Source organism: Meleagris gallopavo, chromosome 3, assembly GCF_905368555.1.
Source record: "Meleagris gallopavo chromosome 3, MGAL_WU_HG_1.1, whole genome shotgun sequence".
Lineage (NCBI taxonomy): Eukaryota > Metazoa > Chordata > Aves > Galliformes > Phasianidae > Meleagris > Meleagris gallopavo.
This window is the reverse complement of record NC_139406.1, coordinates 52,325,417-52,331,416: the sequence shown is the minus strand read 5'-3', so window position 1 is coordinate 52,331,416 and position 6,000 is coordinate 52,325,417. Positions and strand designations below refer to the sequence as shown.

The 6,000-nt window shown below is 38.6% G+C and overlaps 1 protein-coding gene across 1 annotated transcript in view; it reads left to right on the top strand.

Annotated features, from left to right (window-relative positions):
* CCDC178 (coiled-coil domain containing 178) overlaps positions 1-6,000 on the top strand; it is a 183,717-nt gene that overhangs the window by 80,785 nt on the left and 96,932 nt on the right. The window lies entirely within an intron of this gene.

Here is a 6,000-nt window from a genome sequence, read left to right as displayed (position 1 = left end):
GCTATGCACAATGAATTCCCCTAGATTTTAGACTTTTTATACTGTAAATGTTCACATGTTTAATGGGCATATGTGTATTCTCACAAAATTGTTAACAAATTAAATTGGTACACACTTAAGGAAATAATTTTTTTATAGTTGAGTACATCTTTGTAGAAGTTGCTAATAAGAACAGAAGTACTTACCGTTGTCTGCATTTGTGTGATTCACAGCTGAACACTTCTCTTGTGTATTCAGTGACAAATGGCAATCACTTTATCATTTATCTTATGACAAATAGCAGATTCAGCCACAAACTGCTGGCCGTAGCAAACTTACAGGATGAAGTTCTTTATTGTTTATGGTTTGTGGGTTGATGTATTCATGCCTTGTTTATTTGTGAAATGAACAAAAATCAGTAAGCAGGCATGAACAAAAATTTGGCCGCGCAATAAATTGTACTCTGTACCCACCCCCTTTTTCCAAGGACCTTGCAAGGAAATTCGCTGAACTAGGTCTAAGCTGTAAGCTGCCTTGAGAAAAAAAAAAAGTCATTAAAGGATGCACCAAATTGTGACATTATGCCCGTAAGCCAAAATAACACTGAATGAAGTTTCTACCTCACATTACCCTGCTGAATAAGGGTCTTCAGTTTCATAGCTTAGGTAAGTGATGTCAGACGATGGTAGAAAAAAAACAGCATGTTTTGATGGCAGTCAATCTGAGCAATATTTTAGTTTTTAGGAGCTTCTGTATTTCAAGAGATAAGTGTTCACATGTGTTATGAATTTGCATACTGTATTTTTAAATGCATGTTTAAATTTTATTGTGGTTATTATTCCCTTACATAAATTGAGAAAGTATCAGGTTGTCTTTAGGGAGTGTATGGGGCTGCTGAATCACGGCCTGAACCTTTGATTGATCACCTGAGGCGAGCAATGAGTCAGCCATGGGAGCACAAGTGAAGGCAATTCACCTGTGCTGCAGGAAGGGATGCAGCCTGGCTCCACCTCTCCTAGACCCATTTAAGAGCTGACTGCCAGTGGGGAAGGATCTCTCTGGAGATCCACTCCATCAGGAGTCCATGTCGTGAGCCTGGGACAGGGTGAGTGACTTTCTCTTATTTCTCCAATATAAATTCTATTAGCCAAGCTCCTGGATATATATCTATACCATCTGTATATCCATTAATTAAACAGGGAGTAAGGTCTTTTCTTATCCCTTTTAACTTTCAACTTAAAGAAGGATCTGTTTGAAATGGTAACACATTGTAGAAACTTGCTAGCACGAGCCCACATAAAATGAAGCAGTTATCTGTAGAAAATGAAGGACTAGATGTTTTTCTAGGTGAAAATAAATGCATAGCTGAGATTTAGGATGAAAGAACTTTTTCTAAAGTTTCATACTGGCAAACATGACTATCTTTTTCATAATGAGGTGGTGGTTTCTCAGATAAAAAGAGACTGAGCCTTGTAAGTGCTGTTAAAATAAGTTGCCTGGTCTGGAATGAATTGAAAGGTCAATTGGTGTTCCTGAAATGCTGATGTGTTGTAGTCTTACACTGTGAAGATTAAATCATTCTGAAAATTTGACTGTACGTGCTGCTAATCTTTGTCCATTTTCTAGCAAAGACCCTAGGTTTGGCAGAATCAGCTTTTGTGAGACAGTGTTGCTATAGGAAATCATTGTGTAACAGTGATAATTCATTACTGCTCCTTTGTGTTATTGTCATTCCTAATTGTGAGGAGATTAACTGGAATATAGGGTACTTTTCTCAGGGAGATGGCAGGGAGCATGGCACATTGTAATCCTCCTCATCTGATGGTTTTCAGATTTTTGACAGCTTGGGATAGTTACTCTTGGGCCATATTCTGTGATCAATTCAATTCAAAACAGTTTCATTACTGGAAGAGTGCAAAGCACATGGCTGTGGTATCTCAGTTTCACCTGTCTCTGCATTAACTTTAATTTCAGCTAGAAAGCCACAGAAGAAACTGTTACATTTGAATGTCCTTTTAGCTCTGGAATTGGAATTTGTAGTAAGTAGTGCATTGATATAAGCTCAAAGCATTAAGTCAGTTCTGTAACTGCGACTTTGGTAACAGACTTAACTGATATGGTCAGTACTCAATATGCATGTTTTTCTCACCGAAGTTCAAAGCTGCGTATCACCTTTGTAATAAGAACCAGATTAGGACCAAAATGAGGTTTGAGGTTTTTACATTTTTTTCAAAGTGTATCAGTTCATGAACAGTCAAGTTTTTTTAATCTAGATTCATTGTTCATTGGCATATAAAGTAGATAGTGTTGATGTGGCAGTAAGGCACTGCAAAATGTTTGCAGAGGTCTCATCAGCATGAATTATTTGATTTTAGTAGCTTCATATATACAGGAGAAAAAAAGATTTGATCCCCAAAAGTTTTGGTAACTGGACAGTCTTTTGATTTCTAGCATTTTGTGTCGAATATTGCTAAGTTTAAATAATCATTTCACTGCTACTGTGATAATAAGGTTATTAACTGTCATCAAAAGCATCTATCTTAATACTAAGACTGTAATCTTGATTTGCAGGGGCCTAAGAGGAGAATTGGAAATATTTTTGTGTCAGAAGTTAGATTTGATGCAACTTATGCCCTTTCTCAATGTAAAGATGAATGATAACTGGTAATTTCAATTATGTTGATAATCTTTTATTAAATGTGGTTGGACCACTTGTATTTAGGGAAAACTTTTCAGAGAAAGATGTAATTTTGACCAGAAGGGTATAACCTTCTGTCTTTTGCCAATTGAAAAAATATTATTTGAAGATCTGAACACATCTTGCTGTTTTTTATTGAATTTCAATTCTAGAGCTTTATTGTAGTTGCTTACAAATTCATATTTTAAATCTTTTTTTTCTAAACAATTTACTTGATTTTCAGGAGAATTTGTTTCCTGGATGCAACACTGTAGGGTTGGCAAGTTGTTAAGAGAGTGTGAGAGTAACTTAAACTGCTAAAAATTTTTTGACTATATGACTTGCATTCTGACCCCATAGCTGAGCAGCCCCAGGCATGTGCCCCTTGCTCAGCAACAACCAAATCATCAATGTGCTATTAACACTGTACTGAAACTAGGGCACAGGGAGGGCAGTGTTGACTCAAGTGATGGGAAATAACTGTATGCATTTTGATACATTTGGCTAAACACAGGGCTCTGAACAGCAAAAAGTGTGTAGCTGTGCTTTCCATTTGATAAAAGAATTTGAAAATAAAATCACAGAATCCTTTGAGTTGGAAGGATGGAAGGACCTTTAAAGGACATCTAGTCCAACTCTACTGCAATGAACAGGAACACCTGCAGTTACATCAGGTTGCTCAGAGCCTGGTCTGGTCTGACCTTGAATGACCAGGAATGCAGCACCCACCACCTCCCTGCGCTGTTTCAGTGTCTCACCACCCTCACTATGAAGGCCTCCTTCCTTATATTGTATCTAATTGTCCCTCTTTCATTTTGAAACCGTTTCCCTTGTCCTATCACAGTAGGTTCTGCTAAAGAGTCTGTACCCTTCCTTCTTATAGCCTTCCTTTAGATACTGAAAGTCTGCTCCCAGTTCTCCCCAGTGCCTTCTCTCAAGACTGAAAAGCCCCAGCTCTCTCAGCCTGTCTTCGTAGAGAGGGTGTTCCATCCCTTGCGTCATTTTTGTGTCCCTCCTCTGGATGAGCTGCAACAGGTCTATGTCTCTCTTGTACTGATGACTCCACATCTGGATATGGTACTCAAGGTGAGGCCTCAGCAGTGCAGTGCAAAGGGGCAAGATCACTTTCCCTTGCCCTGCTGGATACAATTCTTCTAATGCAGCCCAGGATACAGTTGGCTTTCTGGGTTGCAAGGGCACATTGCTAGCTCATGTCAAGCTTACCATCCACCAAAATCCCCAGGTCCTTTTTGGCAGGACTGTGCTCTATCCTTACATCTTCCAGCTTGTACTGATAAGTGGGTGTTTCATCAACTGAGGTACAAGACCTTGCACTCAGATTTATTAAACCTCATGGACCCACTACTCAGGCCTGCCTAGGTCTCACTGGATAGCATCCTGTCCCTTGAGTATGTCAATCACACCCCATACCTTAGGTGTAGAAGAAATGCTAAGTCACAGCTTGAATCAGTGATTGAGCACCTGATGAGAAGGCAGGGCCAACCCAGGGGAACTCAGGTGTGTGCAATGAACTTGAGTGACCGGAAGGGTTGGAACCAGGATCCACCCCTTCCCAGACCTCATTTAAGAGTTGACAGTGGAGGCAGGAGCATCTCACTGGAGATCCTTGTGTACCTGAGGTCTTCTAAGGGTAAGTGGGTTCTTTCCTTTGTTTCTATGTCATCAGCTGTTGCATTTGAGCATATTTCCACTTACTGTATTCTAGGACTTTTCTTCTATGCTGTTATGGCTGTGCTTTCCTTTGTGTTATGGCAGCTATTACATTAGGGTAATACAAAAAAGAATGATCGATCTATGCTTGCTAGACTATTTTCAGTTGATATAAATATGTGGCTTGCGAATTTTCAAATGGAAAGTATAGTATTGCAGTCAGATAATCAACTCAAAAACCTGATCCAGTTTCTTTACTGGACTTTTATCATCCCCATCTTAACAGAGCAAAATATTACTTGCTTCTCCACTGCAATTTATTCATGTTTATTCATGTCATCACTTTTTGGCAGTATGCACATTTTGAACAAGTATTGTTAAGGATGAAGTACACGAGGAGTAAAATTACATCAAAAATCTGACAAACAACTGGAAACCTCACTAAGAATTATAGCTACTGCAATCAAACCAGACTGTGTGTTAGTTTCACAAAAACAAGGTCAAATATCCCACTAGTTTTGTTTTTGTTCCCATCTCTCTTTTTTTAATGTTTTAAGAAAAATATTTAAAATTAAAATGTTTTGTCAGTTATATATTAACCATATACATTTTGAGGGCTGTTTTAAAAGTAATGCCTCTTGTTTTATTTTATTGACTTGTAACATGAGACATGGATACCAGTGGTAAGGCAGTAGAGGCTGAACCTTCCTGGCGATATTCCATTATGTTTTGTTGCTGTGTGACGGGTGGCAGCAGTCTGACTGAATGATGTGTGACATGGAAGTGTGTATGAAGCAAATGTGTCACTGAATTCCTTGATGCAGGAGAAGTTGTACCCATTAACATTCATCGATGCACGATGGAAGTTTACATAGACCAAATGCTAAATGTAGCATAGTGAGGCTATGAGTGGTGTGTTTCAGAAGTGGTCGGAGTGGGTTGTCTTCACTGGTGCAGACTGTAAGTTGTAAGTGTGGCGTGCAGGTTCTTGTTCGTTGCTCATGATAATGCATAGCTAATGGTGGTGACCATATTGAAAAATAACTTTTTGTAGCTGAGAATTTGCTCTATCAAACAGTATTATTGTGTTCTTTCTATCTGTTGTTTCCCTGGGAATAAAAAGAAGGTAGTATTTTTGAAGTGACCTATGTATATGTGGCCCGAGACAATTTATATTTGTTAAATGTGACCCAGGCAAACCAGAAGGCTGGACACTTGTGTCATAGTCAAATACAGGAAATTTCTGCTAAAATAATCTCACTTTTGTAGCCATGGCTTGCTTAGCGTATTCAAAAGAGGAGTATTATTCTTTGCTACTTCCTCATGCTTTTAAACCACACAGGTCTGTCAAGAAAAATTGAAGGTGCAGAGCTGAATCTGCCATCATATGATAGAGCGATTTTATTTACAAGTCTTTAAAACTCATTTATTAGAGAATGAGGAATTCAAAGCCACAGTGGCTCAGCAGGCAATAATCCACTGGTGAAAAATAAATAACAGTGATCATGTAGAAGACCTTTTTGATGATTTTTAGTATCATAGGGGAATATAGACAATTGCCTGAGGCCAACCAAATTCAGTAAGCAGTGCAGCGAATAACCTGAAAAACTGTGTCACTGTAATATGTGGTAGAGAAACAACACACTAAGTATCAATTTTGGAGTATAGGACGT